Source organism: Eubalaena glacialis, chromosome X (assembly GCF_028564815.1).
Source record: "Eubalaena glacialis isolate mEubGla1 chromosome X, mEubGla1.1.hap2.+ XY, whole genome shotgun sequence".
Classification (NCBI taxonomy): Eukaryota; Metazoa; Chordata; class Mammalia; order Artiodactyla; family Balaenidae; genus Eubalaena; species Eubalaena glacialis.
The window spans coordinates 22,325,647-22,341,983 of record NC_083736.1 but is presented as its reverse complement, the minus strand read 5'-3'; the positions used below and the strand labels follow the sequence as shown (position 1 = coordinate 22,341,983).

The following is a 16,337-nucleotide window of genomic DNA, read 5'->3' as shown; positions in this document are numbered from 1 at the left end:
TGTGGACAGCCTAAGGATGGAAATCATGAATCTGTAGCAGCACCAAGCTAAGGGAATGAAAGTACCTCTTCGGGTACACAGAGGCCCAGATTTAAAGTTCCAATGACATACAGAGAAGACTGTTGGGCTTTTGCTTAACTAGTTTGTTTTATCTTGGTGAATACAATGGAGCAATGGTGCAAGATGATCAAAAACACCGGCAAGAGAGTGGAGGAAGTGATGGTTTATGGATAAGGAGCTCAATCACAAGAGGACTAGAAGGGGTTGTGGAACCAAAGGTCTCAATGGGAGCAAAGAAAAGGGGAGGCGGGAAAATGAAAGCAGAGAACCGGAAGAACTATACAGGGTGTAGTGAAAAGTTGAGATATGCACATTTTTAAGACTTCAGAGGAGAAACAATTGTAAGTGGGGACAGGTTATTTTCATGAGAGTAGGTAGCTGAATGGGATGGAAATGAAGTTCAGTGAAGTACAGGAGGTCAAGATAGGAAGAGATCTACTTGTGTAGCTCTTCCTTGTTCATACAATGATGACAGGGTAGAAAATAATGTGTGAGCCAGGTATGAAATAGTCAATGGATGATGGCATGGACAATGAGTCCAAGGACAGCAACAAGAAAAGCATCAGGTGAGGCAGCTAGATGACATCAGCTCCAGAGGAAAAGGCACAAAAGAATGCAAAAGCCCAGCAATGAAGATCAGAATCTCCACTTAGGAAGCCAATCTCAACACCCAACGCTGAGTGAGCAGGTAGTTAGAGAAGATGCATCCACTAGGGAGAGTTGCAGGAAAAGCAATAGCTCTGGAGGGCAAGATAGATGTATCAAGCAAGTGCCATCAGTTGCCTATTATGGGGAGTAAAGATCCGAATACTTCTGCCCACTGCATCTTGATATTGGAGTCGTCAAGGCAAACAGTACAGTCCAGCACTGGATGCAACAATGTCTTATTCACATAGAGAAGAGACAGCAAGGTCAGCACCAGTAGTGGGTGTCAGTCTCCCAAGGCCAGCACATCCCTCCTGATTTGCAAGCACCCTTCTTGTGCCGAAGAAGGAAGATACAGTAGTGGGGACGGCCAGGGACCACACGATGCAGACGCTTAAAACCAACAAAGGAGCACACCTGAGTCTGAAAGAGAGGAAGATATGACTCCACAAGGTGATAAGCCCATCACAAACTGTGAGGATGCTTTATCTCCTGGTAAGGAAAGTGCCACCCCCCACAAGGCCCATTCTTATGCGGCCAACTTGGGGCCAAAAGACCGCACGTGGGAGAATGCCTTTCCTAACAAGAAGAAACATTCTTCCTCTTGAAGGAGATTGAGGACGCCATGAAATGGTGTTCGGAGGGCCAAGTGGGAAGGTTTAGACTGAATGGGAGTGATAAGAGCCAAGGGAGAAGACAGCAGTGTGGAAATTAGAACAGAGGAAAGGATGGAGCAGAGCAAAAGGGAGTATTTGGGAGCATTGTCGAGCTCCCCCAACAGTCATTCCCAGCACTCTTCTGATGAAAAAGTGATTCCGATACCTATGGGGAGAGTCAGCTGTGGCCTAGATTATGTTTCTGAGGCAGTTGACTTTGCCGGACTTTTTATTTTTATTCCTATTATTAAGCCTTACTTTTAATATGCCTTTTTTTTTTTTTTTAAATTAAATGTAACCTTTTTAATTTGGGTTTATTTATTTATTTATTTATTTATGGCTGTGTTGGGTCTTCGTTTCTGTGCGAGGGCTTTCTCTAGTTGCGGCAAGTGGGGGCCACTCTTCATCGCGGTGCGTGGGCCTCTCACTATCGCGGCCTCTCTTGTTGCGGAGCACAGGCTCCAGACGCGCAGGCTCAGTAGCTGTGGCTCACGGGCCCAGTTGCTCCGCGGCATGTGGGATCTTCCCAGACCAGGGCTTGAACCCGTGTCCCCTGCATTGGCAGGCAGATTCTCAACCACTGCGCCACCAGGGAAGCCCTAATATGCCTTTAATGGTAAACCTTTTCAAGTTCTTTTTGGAAGTATGGTATAAACTTTTCTTTAAAAAAAGAATAAACACTTGAGCAAAATGAAACTTTAGATAGCTTAAAACTGGGATTGTTTTATAACATGATTATTAATAATAACAAGAATAATAGATGGCATTTAATGAGTCAGGCATTGGACTAAAGGCTTTACAACTATTGCCTTACTTACTTCTGACAGTGATAGATCATATTTTTATTTCTAGCTTTCAGAAAAGAGAACTAAGACATAAAGAAGTTATCTAACTTATGGTAAGCAGCGCCCAGGGCAAAATCTACTTAAGGGCACTGTGAGAACTTTACAAGGACAAAAAAGAACAGAATAGTAAATAAGTTCAAAGTGGAGTGGGTCATTTTGAGAACACAGGAGAAGGCTGCTGAAATAATAACAGCCAATTAGGTAAGTAGTTAAGAATCGGTACCTACCCTCAGAATACTTTAAAGAGTAATAATCATGGCAACTATTAAACTAACCATGAAAATTTAGGTTTATGTGTATGTGTCTCCTTCCATAGAGCTCAAAGTCCCTGAAAAGGAATCTTTTCTCTGAAGCCCACACTATAGTGCTATGTATCCTGCGGATGTCTGTTTTGAGACTGGTGGTGTCTGCTTGCTTAACAGTTAGAAATGCAAAGCACAGAGAATTTATATTATTGCATCTATTTTGAGGCAGCAAAAATGAGGTCTTCTTACCCAATAGGATATCTTGATAAAAGTGTTGTCTCAATGGACAAAGGTGCAAATAGCCGCCATATTGCTGAGTTAGAGGGTCTTCCCCTAACATCCTCCAAAGCTGTGTTTCTTTGTTTTCTTAACAAATACTTCCTTGCTTATTCCTCAGCTAGTTCAAAGAACAATAAAAACGGAGAGTAGAACTTTTTTTCTTATAAACTAGATGACATAAAAAGAAACAATAGTTCCAGCAACGTGGTCTTCTCCCTACAGTTAATGGGTATGTTCTCTATAGGCTCTGAGTTGGGAGTTTCTAAGGAATCATAAAAAGAATGGCCTTCAAAGACAAAAATATCTGGGGCTTAAACCTCCATTGTGCAACCTTCTAAATCTTTAATCTTAGGGGAAATCTTCCTCAACTATCTTGAGTCTTGGTTTCTTCATCTATGAAATGTGAGGCAAAAAGTACTTCCAAAGTTCTTGAAAGATACAGAGGGTCTGGAACAGAGGAGGCATCCATAAATGCGAGAGTCTCTGGCAACCTCCCTCCCTTCCCAGTAAGGTAGTAGCCTTTCTTCCATTTCCCAACTGGTTTTAGAATAAAAATTATTGTTCAAATTTGATGCAAACATATCTTTTGTTTTTGTTTTGGCTTTGGTTTTGGTAGTGGTTTTGCCCACCTCCCTATCTCAAATTTATATTATTATATTATATATTGTAAGTATGTATGTATGTGACTACCCCAGAAACTTTGCAAATGTAGTTTCTTTGTCTGTCTAATTCATTTAGAGCACTTTGACATGGATCATTCCTTGTACACAGTGGTATTAAATAATTATTGACAGCTTGACAGCATATATTTACTTTAACCCATCATTCTTTTTCTACTGGCAAATAATTACAAGATTTCTTCCAAGGAGCAGCCTACATTTTGTAGCTTAAATGTCACAAAGGCAGGACTTGTCAGCTAAGGAGCAAGGATGATGTATTCTACAGTAAAACTGGTGCAACATCAAGGCTCAGGCTGGACATTGTGGATTCTGGATCCAGAAGTCTTAAGATTTTCAGTTTCAGTAAATGCTGTTATTCATTCTAAGAGTCCCCATCACTCAATTTTTATGTGCAGTCTGGATAGCTGAAACACGCCTGGAACATTCACTAATATTTAGCACACTGGGAAGGGTTCTCCCCAACAATCTGAGATTCATTCATTCACACATGACCATATGTTCCCTGGTTTCCTAGGAAAGGTCATGTGCCTCCTGAAGAGCAAAACTTCCATCAAGTCTGCATCCCCCAAATTTAAAAACATTAAATGTGCTCATTTATGAAGAAATCCCTTGTAAAGTTAAACGTTTTACTTCTGTTCATTGTTGGTTTAATAAACATCAAGAACCATGACAATGTAGGATGCATTAATACATGGCCCCAGATCTATTCTTCCCTTCCACTGACCTCCATCCCTCCATCTACAGGGGTCAAGAGGGAGGGCAGAACTTCCATGCTTCTAGAAATTTCCCCCACCCCTCCTCCTCCTTCCTAACCTCTCCATCATTCTTTATTTCAAGATCATTAACTGTAATCCCATATACCCTCTACTTCTGTTTCTGTCCGTTAACAACCCAGATCTCTTGGTTTATACTCAATGCTCTGAACCCTTTCCACTATGCCCTCTAAAGATAGTTTCAAACTTTTTTTGTCACAGGACCCTGTAAACTCTTAAACGTAACTGAGGACCTCTAAAGAGCTTTGGTTTATGTGGGTTATATTTACTAATATTTGCTGTATTCAAAATTAAAGGAAATTTTAAAAATACTAATTCATTTAAAAATAATAAGTCCATTACATGTTAACAAATATTACATATTTTTTATGAAGAAAAAAATTAGTGAGAAGAGCGGCATTGTTTTACATTTTTGCAAATCTCTTTACTGCCTGGTTTAATAGAAGACAGCTGGATTCTTATATCTGCTCCTGCATTCAATCTGTTGTGACATGCTATTTTAGTTGAAACATATGAAGAAAATACAGCCTCACCCAGATATGTGGTTAGAAAAAAGAGGATTATTTTGAGAATCTTTTCATATAACCGTGGATATTATTCTTTAACACTATATCAAAACTCAACAAATGGTAGTTTCTTAGCAGTTAGTTGCAATGTGAAACCAAAAACCATACTACTAAACTTATTTTTACTGTTACATTAAAATCCATTAGTCTATCTTGCACTTTGAATGGATATTTTGCCCACACATGATTCTATAATATCATGTATCACTCATTTGAAAAACATTGTGTCACTGAGTTATGCAGATTTTCCAAATGTTGACACATTTTATTATACAATATTTTAAAATTACATTTGTTAATACACCACTAAACTCATCTGAAGAGTCTTTAAGTGTTGGGAAACTATCACCTTAGTGGATAAAAGTTTTCCGAAAATCAAAATCATACTCAAAAGCTCAAATTTTATCATTGGCAACAAATACTGTCAGTCATTTTCCTTGAAGTAACATGTTCAGTTCATTCATTTATGAGAAATGGCCAAATACCCAAGTCTGGGTAGCCATCATTTTTTCTGTCAGTCTTTCTTTCAAGTAAGAACAGTCTTCAGGGAAAAAAAGTTGTTGGTTCAGCTGGCAGCTCAACCAATTGCACCCGTGCTTTTCTTCAAGCCAACCATTGTACCTCGGTATGTAGAAAAAGTGTTTTATGCATTTTTCCCATTTAATCACAGTATAATGAATACGTAAGCAATCAAAGGTTGAGACTGAATACACTGCTGTTCTAGAACTCATGATCAATCATCAGCAAAACCCCCTGAATATTATCTGTACTATAAAAGGGGTGTAAATGTTGAACAAAGGGAGCTAGAATTGTTACAACATATTGACATGATCCTATAATCTCTTTATAAACCTTTCTGTAAACTTCAAAAATGAGCTTTGTCATCCGGTACTTAAACTTTATCCTTGTACCAATTAGGATGTCTTTGACTGCAGGTAAAAATAAACCTTACTCAAAATGATTTAGATAATCAGGAAAAGTTGTCATCTCTCAAACTGAGAAATTTCAAGGTAGGGTATCTTTAGGGTTGGTTAATTCAGGGCTCATGGTCCCAAGATGCGTCTAACATTTCCAAGTGACTCATGAATACGTGACAGGTCCAGTATAGACCATTTTTTTTAAAGTCTTTATTGAATTTGTTACAATATTGTTTCTGGTTTATGTTTTGGTTCTTTGGCCAGGAGGCATGTGGGATCTTAGCTCCCCGACCAGGAATTGAACCTGCACCCCCTGCATTGGAAGGCGAAGTCTTAACCACTGGACCACCAGGGAAGTCCCCAGGTCCAGTGTATAATACAATGCTGCCTTTTCCTATGAGTCTCTTTATAAGAAGGAAGAAACCTTTCCCAGAGCCCCTCTAGCAGACCTCATCTCTCATTTCATACCACCTTGCACCATGCGTCCACACCTACGCCAAATAGCAGATACAAGGAATGGGATCTCCATAAATAGCTAAGATTAATCCAAATTTTAAAAAAAGAATGTCTATACATGTATAACTGAGTCACTTTGCTGTACAGCAGAGATTGGCACACCATTGTAAGTCAACTATACTTCAATCAAAAAAATATATATGCAAAATGAACCACCAAAAGCTTAAATAAAAATGCTTCTCTTCTGAATGCCTAAGACCGCTTGAGCCAGCTCACAAATTGGGAGGAGGAGTCATGAGCAACGAACACAGGGGCGCCTCAGTGTGTTTTTCTATTTGATTAAGACTGATTCCTCCCGAAAAACAAATGTGATCGATCTTGAAGATTAATGTTGAATGGTACAACACAATGTATTAAAGAATTTATTGAAATAAAACTAACTTAAAAGGCAAAAAAAAAAAAAAAGATTAATCTAAATTTACCCTTGAGCTTTAGGTAAGGCAACCTTCCCTAAGGGATGAATACCTGAATAAAATCAGGTTTCATTCAAGAAAGGAGAAAATGGGGAGGGGGTTTGGGGGTAAATGCCAACTGTGCCCGGCCCACAGCCTCTCTGCTCTCGCCCTCACACATTAAAGGTTGCTGACGGCAAACCCCTGTGACTCCTGACTTGAGGGCTTTTTACTGGACATGGAGCTATAAACTATGCAGAGGGCAGGCCAGACGTGCCATAGAATTAGTGGCCCAGGAGTAGCCCTCAACCAATGATCCATGGGGAGTTGATGGATAAATATCCAGCTTCCTGGGCACCCATTTGAGATAACTTTGAGATGCACTGTACATCTCCCAGAATTAACCAGTGGAATAAGCCACGGTGGTAACCACTTAAAATACTGCACTTTTTTTGGCTGCCCTCCTTGCCCTCTTGTCATTTCTTCTCTTCCCTTACCAGTGTTTCATGTTATCGTCTTCCAAATGAACTATCTGCAATAGCATTCTTATCTCAGGATCCGCTTCTGGGGGAACCCAAACCAGGAAAACAGTCCTTCCCTCAAAAAAATCCACTACAATCAGAAACTCAGAAGCCCTTTTTCAATTCTTTGTTCTCAGAGCCTTTATTACCATTTTTCTCCTATAAGAGTTCCTGCTTTCTGCCAAACGCTGAAAAAATGAATAAAGAAATACTTACTCTTGTTTAAGCATACACAAAAAATATTTTTATTAAGTACATAAAATTAATCATGTTGCCTACTATACCCAGGTGCCTTCTCAGGAACGACCTCCCCCCAGCCTCCGCTCAAAGGGCAGCCATTTGTAGCCACACTTTGACCCAAGTATAACCAATCCTTTGGCTGGCAGTGCCCACGTGGTATGAAAAGATAAACAAAGACAATCCAGTTTCCTCTCTTGAAAATTTAAATTAGGAAATACCAATACCAAGAGAATGAGGAATTTCACTGTGTGAAGATGAGCTGGAGTTATGAACAGTTTGTCAGAGCCATAAGGCAGTAAATAGAAATTATTATGAACCGGAAACTATGAGAAAAGCAAAATTATGATGGGTGAAGAAATGATACACAAAGAAGAGGAAAACAGTAAGCAGATAGCATCAGTTCCAAAAGAAGTAGGCAGACTAGGAATACTCGAGTTTTATTAATAGGGTAGCTATGGAATGGAGGAGGCTCGTGAAGCTCTTTCAAGAGTTGTTTCTGCTCCTACCTCTCCTTCCAACAACAATCTCCATGAGGCTTGGCACTGTTACAGCTTACTGAACTGAATTTTCATGAGATTCTGTCTCCTTATTGGCCATGTCTGTCCTGATACCAGTTCCCTTTACAGGAAGAAGCTTCAGTTAATGTCTAACAACCAATACTATAATCAAAATGCTTTCTTAAAAAAACAATCACAGAAAAAGCTGGATTGTTTTCAACATACAATGAGATGTTTAAAATGTGGTTCAAGATGCACAATAATGTGAATTTACTTAACTACTGAACTGTACATTTAAAAATGGTTAAGACGGTAAATTTCTGTCATGTGCTTTTTAGCACAATTTTTTATATATTGCTATGAGATAATATAAAGAAAATAAGGAAAAAATGGGACTTGGTAAACAGTTATAAAAGAGTTTAAAATAAAGCATCTTGTCATGTGATACACCCACATAATAGTGGTATTCTTCCAGAATAATAGAACGTTACCCCTGAGTTAAGAGTCAAAGAAAAATAACCTGTTATTCTACTCTTAACCCCACACCCAAATTGAGGATTTGAGAAGATTAAAAGTAGTTAGATAGAGGAATTTTGGAAAAATAAATTGATTTGCTGTGATGGCTTTTCCCAAACCTAGGGAAAGAAGTATATTGAGACCACCTGAAAAGTTTCACCTATTTGTCTCACAGGTGCAGAAACAACCGGATAAGAGTCAGACTCCTCTGTAAGTAATGCTAGGGTCCAGCACCTGGCTAGTGCACTGCTTTAAAACAGGAATAAAAGAAAGGTCACTTCATTGGGGGTCATGTGCATTCCTAGAATAACTTGGGAGAAACATGTAGTCTACACATGAGCAGGTTAGTGTAGCTGCATCACCTGTCTTGTCCAAGAGAGTCCACTGAAGGAACAAATAGAAGCTGAAAGTGCCAGCAGATGACTAGATGTTAAGGAAGGAGTTAGTAACCAGCCAGCCAGCCAGCCAGCCAAGGGCAATCAGAGATGCATTTGCCCTCTCAAAGGAACTAAAAGTGAGAGTGAGAGACCCCCAGCGATGAGAGGAAGAGAGGCAAAGGGCCCCAGGGTCTCTGATGAACCCATAAAGGTGCCCCTAAAAGACTCAGCCTTAAACACCTGCCAGATCTACAGAGTACGGATGCTAGATCACCAAACAATGGCAGGCAAGCAAGAATATTCTTGTCCTCTTTACCCTCTGCCTCTTCTAGCTCTAAACCTAGAGGGGGGTCTGAAATTTCTTTGGAGGAAGAGGGATTAACACGCAAGAGAAAAAGAAAGAACAAACCAACCAGAGTCCCCACCCAGCCACCCACTGGCAACCAGCCTGCAGCAAGCAAAGCAGAAGAAAAGAGAAGCTTTACCTTCCAATGGAATGTAATATTTTGACAGGACAATTACCGACGATAGGTTGTTTTATTACCTAAAAGTGGACACCAAAATCACGGGACTTGGGCTTCCCTGGTGGTGCAGTGGTTAAGAATCCACCTGCCAATGCAGGGGACACGGGTTCGAACCCTGGTCCGGGAAGATCCCACATGCCACGGAGCAACTAAGCCCATGTGCCACAACTACTGAGCCTGCGCTCTAGAGCCCGCGAGCCACAACTACTGAGCCCGTGTGCCACAATTACTAAGCCTGCGCTCTAGAGCCCATGCTCCGCAACAAGAGGAGCCACCGCAATGAGAAGCTCACGCACCGCAACGAAGAGTAGCCTCTGCTCACCACAACTAGAGAAAGCCCGCGCACAGCAACGAAGACCCAACGCAGCCAAAAATAAATAAATAAATACATAAAATTAAAAAAAAAAAAATCACGGGACTTCCCTTAAATTTTATCAAAGGCTAATGAAAGAACCAGCCCCACAGAAAAAAGTTAAAGAGATACTGGGAGGCAAAAATAAAGTTGCTTTATAATTACACCCCATGAACCCTGCTTATTCAATGGAAAGGTTACAGATATTTAATTTTAGGAAACAGGCTGGATAAAAGTAAAAAAGGCTCAATCTGATCATATAAACCTTACATTTTAAAAATAACCAAGGAAAATACCACAAACTTTTATTTGAATAGGGACAATATTTTTGAGTACAAGCAAAGGTACAAGCAAAATAAAACAGACAAAGTATGACAATGTATCTTGAGTTGATATCTAAATAGTTCAAGCAACTGGAGAGCATTGGAACATCACACATTTTTCTAGGCAGAAAATGTTGTAAATTTCTATTTTCCAAATTGCAGACCTATTACTTTGCAATATATACCATCAAAATTGAAGGCCTAGGCCCATTCTTTTCTCAATACTCTTTAAGTTTGGGTATCTCTTTCTAACATGTATAATGAAGCAGATACAGATTTTAAGCCTAACAATAAAAATATTAATAAGAATAGTTATAATTTATTGAGCATTCACTCCGCATCACGCTTGGTGCTGTAAGACTGACATAATCATCTTATCTGACCTTCAAAGTGCTATTGTAGGTAGGTAATTGCTATTGTTATTGCCATTCTTGCAGATAAAGACATTGAGGCAGAGAAAAGTGAGGTAATTTGTCCAAGACCACGGAATTAATAACTGCCAGAGCCAAACCCAGGACCTTCACTGCTATAGTGTGTTTTACGCTGCTGAGAAAACATTCAGAACAATGAGAGGTGTTTTAGAGTACTGATCAGTCACCAGGCTTTGATTTCTGACCTTGCAGAGGTCCCAGGCTCCTTTAACACCTATGCCATTGGGACACTCGCAGTGGGTATGTTTTCTCCTGACAGACAAAAATCCCAGTTTCACGTGGGCCTGCCAGTGAACTCACCTGAAGTGCTTAATCCTCTCAGCTTCCAGCTACGTCCCTTTAATAAATCCTAAAATGATTAAAATAAATCCTCTTTACCACTCCCATCAGCAACAAAATTATTAACAACTGAGTATGATTTCCATATGTTCCCGGTTTGCCTGGAGACAGAATTCAGGAATCTATTAAAATTACTTCTGGCCATCAAGCAGAAAAACAAACATGCTTTCTATAATTCCTTCTTAATAGCACTGGACAAATTTACCAAGCACCATGACCTGCAAACAACTACACAGTTCTCCCCAGTGACAGCATGCTGGCACTATTCATTCTGCTTTAAAAATAAATAAATAAAAAATAAAACGCATCTTCCTCATTACAACCTTGATGTTTTCTACATTGGTAGATCCTAATATTTTGTTTGTAAATGATCCCTCATACCTGTGGAAACTGTGTGAGGCTTGTGCTACTTCTATAAATAAATAATATATTCTTCTTTATAGCAAGGAAATAACATACCAAAACCATATAATCATTCCTATATACATATTATCTTCAGAATACATTTTTGCTTCAACTGAGATTTTTGTCAGAAAATCCAATTGGGTGATGTGATTGGCTGCATCTTAATACACTGAGGGTCACAGGGAGAAGCTTTCACTTTTCCCCTTGCTTCTGGGTTCCAGGGTGCCCCTGACGGAGGTCACAGCCTGCCCTCCTTCCCCATGTTTCTCAGTCCTGTGCTTTTTTTCCTTATCATCATCCTTCCCTGCTTCTCTTCATTTTCGTGTCCTCATTAACTTCACTGTCCTCATCAGATGACTCAGAGTGATCACAGAGGGATGATTGGTAAATGAATTGCATTAGCAATCAGTTTACTTGAGGCTGACCCTGCCCCCTTATAGGTGTGAATTAGGGAATTATAGAGTCAAGGTAATGGAGGTTGGGGGGACAGGGAGAGCGGGAAGGAGAGAAAAGGGAGGGAGGGAGGGGGAGGGAATGTGACATCTCAGATATTTGTAGCAATGCACGTAGAAGAGATGTTATATGATAAATGTGTTATGTTATGCCATTCTCACCGTGATAATAGATCTTTGGAAAATCAAAAAATATATATATATATATATACACACATATATATACACACACACACACACACACACACACACACACACACACATATATATATATATATATATATATATATATATATATATAATGTTTTAGATGAAAGCCTGGAAGAGTTTTAGGAAGAGAATCTGGAGTTTCTCCTTGATTCTTCTACTCATAATTTTTTTCCGCAAATAATTCCATCTCAGTTGGTACAGGGTGGAGAGTGGAGAGTGGGAAAAAAAAAAACAAACATATCTGGCCTTTATTTAATGTGGGTGTAGTTTTGAAATTCAGGCTGTCTGTCCAATAGGATTGGATTACCTACCAAATGTGTTGGAGTATCTAAAACACTTCTTTAAATCCCTGAGGCACTTCTGGCTTGCCAACCATATGTTGAACCACAAATATTTACATCAATGTGATTCAGAAAAAAAAAAATGACTTGAGGGCTTCCCTGGTGGCGCAGTGGTTGAGAGTCTGCCTGCCAATGCAGGGGACACGGGTTCGAGCCCTGGTCTGGGAAGATCCCACATGCCACGGAGCAACTAGGCCCGTGAGCCACAATTACTGAGCCTGCGCGTCTGGAGCTTGTGCTCCGCAACAAGAGAGGCCGCGATAGTGAGAGGCCGGCGCACCGCGATGAAGAGTGGCCCCCACTTGCTGTAACTAGAGAAAGCCCTCGCACAGAAACGAAGACCCAACACAGCCATAAATAAATAAATGGATCATCACATTTAAAAAAAAAAAAAAAGAAGAAAAATGACTTGAAACAGAGATTTTTCCCTACAGATAAAGTGGACTAAAGATTCTTGCACCAGGTTGGTGAAAGGTGTGTGTTATGGACTGATCTGTGTCCTCCCGAAATTCATATGCTGAAGTCCTAACCCCCAGTTAGGACCTCAGAATGTGACAGGATTTGGAGACAGAGCCTTGAAAGAGGTGATTAAGGTAAAATGATATGGCTAATATGATTGGTGTCCTTATAAGAAGAAATTAGGACACAGACAAGCACCGAGGAACACCAAGTGAAGACTCAGTGAGAAGACAGCCATCTACAGACCAAGGAGAGAGGCCTCAGCAGAAATGAACCCTACCAGTATCTTGATCTGCAATTTCTAGCCTCCAGAACTGTGAGAAAACACATTTCTGTTGTTTAAGCCACCCAGACTGTGATACTTTGATATGGCAGCCTGAACCGACTAGCACAGTGTGCCATACAGATCCCAATCTTCATCCAAGTTCCAAAAGATCAAAAGTCAGAGATTGGAATTGTTTAACCATGGATATGGTAAGGATATGAAGGGAACTCTGAAATTATGATAGGTAAATGGGGCAAAAGGGTAAATTAAGGCAAAAATACCATGTTTTACTATTCCTTACCAACTTTCAAAATGGGCTGTGACTTACAGGTTGGGGCCAACAATATTACGAACATTAGAGACCAAGAAAGACAGAAAGGATAGCCTTTTTGTAATTTTCATGTATCTTTCTACAACACAGAACATGAATTCTGGGATTCCTTTGGGATTTGGGGGACAGGAAGGCTAGACAAAACATGCAGATGTCCACAGGCAAATAAAACTGCCTGGTCTTATGCCATGGCCTTCCTGTTTCATATTGAATAGATGCCTTCATAAAGAGCAAATGTAGTGGGAATTCCCTGGCGGTCCAGTGGTTAGGGCTCCAGGCTTTCACTGCTGAGGGCCCGAGTTCAATCCCTGGTCAGGGAACTAAGATCCCACAAGTCGTGTGGCCAAAAATAAGTAAATAAATAAACATAAAGGTATTTAAATACAATTTTAAAAAAAGAGCAAATGTGGTGCTCGATAAGCCACTGAAAACTGAGAGGAAGTAAGGAACAAAACTCTCATCAAAATATCTGCCTTTCAGTCAAAGAAAGCATAATGCATTATCTCCCAAATTATATGAGGACGTTTCAAAGTTCAGTTAGAACTTTTCCATTTGGATACAGGAATCTTATTATACTTAAGAATCAGCTTTACCCATTACAACCACTGTTGTTTTTTACTACTTATATTAACACATTTTACTGAATTAGCTGTACTTTTGACTTGACAATGTGTTTCACTACAGAAGTCAAAGGCCCATGTGTATGTGTGTATGTGTGATTGCACCTGTTGAAGTGAAAAAGACACCCACAGGAGTTTAGACATTGTGCAAAATAAAAATGATGTATTTGGAGGAATGTGTAACTGTCTCTAAATGAAATTTTAGGAATTTTCAACAGGGAACAAAGACAAAATAGCTATCCTAAACACTCAGTGTTTTCTTGAAGTTTTCTTTTTCTTTTCACTTTTTTTCTCCAGGCAGCTTATCTCTATTTTAAGCTCTTGGCCTCCATTGATCTTTACAGATTCTTAACCTTCTGTAACCACACTTTATTCTCTAGAGGGGGATTTGTCTACAGGCCTCATTTCTATGATTCTGCTGTTATTAGCCTAATAAGTATTCTCTTTCACACTCGTTGCAAAGTGGTTTTCTAACAGCACAAAAAAATAAATGAATAAATAAAAAATGTGACTTCATTTGCTGCACACAAGATTTGTACTTAAAAATAAGCAGCAGTTTTTCTTTTCTATGCTAGTAAGAAATTTGCAAATCCACCAGGTCAAAATAACCAGCACATGCAAAATGCCTGTTACTTACCACCAATTTTATTTTTAAGAGACATTTGAATAGTTGGAAGAATTGTCAGTCTGTACATTTTCCTTTGATTACAGAGGAGACAGCCTGCCATTACACCAGAAATAGTTAATATTATAACACTAGGCAGCTCAGAAACATACAACTCCTTCTGCTTTCCAACCTGTATTTATTTGAAAAAGGTCTAGGCCGTGTAGTTTATGCTAAATTCTTTAAGAAGGTGTTGTATGCTTAAAGCCTACCTTTCATTAGAATCTTAGATTAAGATCTTAGCAATTATAACACTTCTTTTTCGCTAGGAAATGTTTCTTATGTGACTTCTACAAATACATTACTTAGGTTTTTACTGGTATCTAATATATGCATATGTGCCCACCACTGTTGTAGGACATGCAGGAAATATGAAAAACACCTAAGCACTTCCAACCTGGGCCCAGCAGAACAGCTCTTGCAAAGAAGAGGGGTGAGAAGCAGAAGGACCACCCTGCCATCAATGAGGTAGCTACCACAGAATACACTATCAACATTCACAAGTGCATCTAGGGAGTGGGCTTCAAGAAGCTTGCCCCTTGGGCACTCAAAAGGATCCAGAAATTTGCCACGAAGGAGGTGGGAACTTCAGATGTACACAATGACACCAGGCTTAGTAAAGCTATCTGGGCCAAAGGAATAAGCAATGTCCCACACTGTATCCATGTGCAATTGTCCAGGAAAGTTAATGAGGATGAAGATTCACCAAATAAACTCTATATGTTGGTTAGATATGTACCTGTCACTACTTTCAAAAATCTACAGACAAAATGTGGATGAGAACTAACCGCTGTCAAATAACATTATAAAACCTCAAAAACACACACACACACATAAGATATGGTTTCCATATTAAGTAGCTTAAAATTTAACTTAAGAGAAGATTAAGAAACATAAACAACCCAAGACTAAATTCAACTAAATCCTAAAGATAAGTTCTAAAGAGAGAAACTTGAGTGAGAATGGAAATAGACAATGAAAAGCTCAGAAAGGAGGTTAATGTAATCTAACCTTTGGATCAACTGACCAATTGCTTTCTCTCAGAGAACATTATAATTGACATTTTGTAAATTCATCAACTGTCATTCTCATCCATACTTCCATTATTTACACTTCACTGGAAATAGTTGGAAAAAATTAATTTATTGAGCACATACTATGTGCCAAGAATTATGTAAACTCTTTTACACAGATTTTCTCATTTAATCCTCAAAATAACACTACAAGTTACGTTATATTGCCATCTCATAAACTAAAAAAAAATTTTAAACTGGTAGTTAAACTAGTTTAGGTCCCCACTAAAAGGAACCAGGGTTCTTGGAAGAAATGGTTGATCTGGAGTTGGGGAAGGTAAAGTACAAAGTGTACCTGGAATATTTTGTGGGGCAAGAAAGTAAGGAAGCAAGACAACAGAAACAAGAACTACAATCCTGCAGCCTGTGGAACAAAAACCACATTCACAGAAAGACAGACAAAATGAAAAGGCAGAGGACCATGTACCAGATGAAGGAACAAGATAAAACGCCACAAAAACAACTAAATGAAGTGGAGAAAGGCAACCTTCCAGAAAAAGAATTCAGAATAATGATAGTGAAGATGATCCCAGACCTTGGAAAAAGAATGGAGGCAAAGATCGATAAGATGCAAGAAATGTTTAACAAAGACCTAGAAGAATTAAAGAACAAACAAACAGAGATGAAGAATACAATAACTGAAATGAAAAATACACTACAAGGAATCAATAGCATAATAACTGCTGCACAAGAACGGATAAGTGACCTGGAACACAGAATGGTGGAATTCACTGCCGTGGAACAGAATAAAGAAAAAAGAATGGGAATGAAAAGAAATGAAGACAGCCTAAGAGACCTTTGGGACAACATTAAACTCACCAAC

General features: G+C 39.3%; 1 pseudogene; it reads left to right on the top strand.

The window, feature by feature from the left end:
- Nucleotides 1–573: 573 nt before the first annotated feature.
- Nucleotides 574–15,228, top strand: LOC133081723 (large ribosomal subunit protein eL31-like; annotated as a pseudogene).
- Nucleotides 15,229–16,337: the final 1,109 nt, after the last annotated feature.